The following is an 864-nucleotide window of genomic DNA, read 5'->3' as shown; positions in this document are numbered from 1 at the left end:
GGCGGTGGCCGGCCGGGGTGGCGGTGGCCGGCCGGGGTGGCGGACAGCCAAGACCCGGGTTTGAGGATGGTCCCTGCTACCTGGGGGAGCCGGCCCGGCGCTCCCCGCCCCGCCCCCCCCCCTCCGTCCTCTCCTAGGAGCCCTGGGGCCGCCCCACTCCCAAGCCTGCGGGTGGCCACTGGCCCCCAGCCCACGTCAGGGGATCTCGCTCCAGGCCGGGCAAGGGATCCTCTCCGGTTCCCCGAACGCCTAGGCGAGAACGCGAATGAACGAAAGGGCCGGGCTGGGGTGGGGGCGGTTCTCTACACCTGTGAAGCACCTGCTTGTGCGCCGGGCGCTGGGACGGCCGGAAAGGCCAAGGCCAGCCCCTGCCCTCGAGGAGCTCCCAGTCGGACCCGGGACACACCCTGCAAACGCCTCTGTAAGAGCCCCACGCAGACAGGATAAATAGCAGACAATGAAGAGAAGAAGACCAGGGAGGAGGCCTGGCCCGAGAAGAGGAGGGGGAGGGGGGGCGCGGCGGCGCCAGGCGCCAGTACAAAGGCCCGGAGGCGGGAGATGGAGCTCGGGCAGCTCGCCGGCGGAACAGGAGCCTCGGCCTACAGGAGCGCTTCGCTTAGATCTGCCGGCAGGGGAGCCGCTCGCCGGCCCTGGCGGCGCTAGGCATCGACTAGGGCTGGGGGTGGGGGAACAAGGAGAGGTGCGCGTGCGCGCGCAGCTCCGAGATCAGATACTTTGTAACGTAGGGATCCGGCTCCTGGGGCCGGCCGCGAACACGTGACTGGCGCCGGAGGGCGGGGGCGAGTGGGCCCAGTGCGCCTGCTCAGTATGCCCGCTTCTCTCGTCGTCCCCGCCTCCTACTCC

Source organism: Vombatus ursinus, unplaced genomic scaffold, assembly GCF_900497805.2.
Source record: "Vombatus ursinus unplaced genomic scaffold, bare-nosed wombat genome assembly UNPS02006874.1, whole genome shotgun sequence".
NCBI lineage: Eukaryota > Metazoa > Chordata > Mammalia > Diprotodontia > Vombatidae > Vombatus > Vombatus ursinus.
This window is presented reverse-complemented; position numbering follows the sequence as displayed.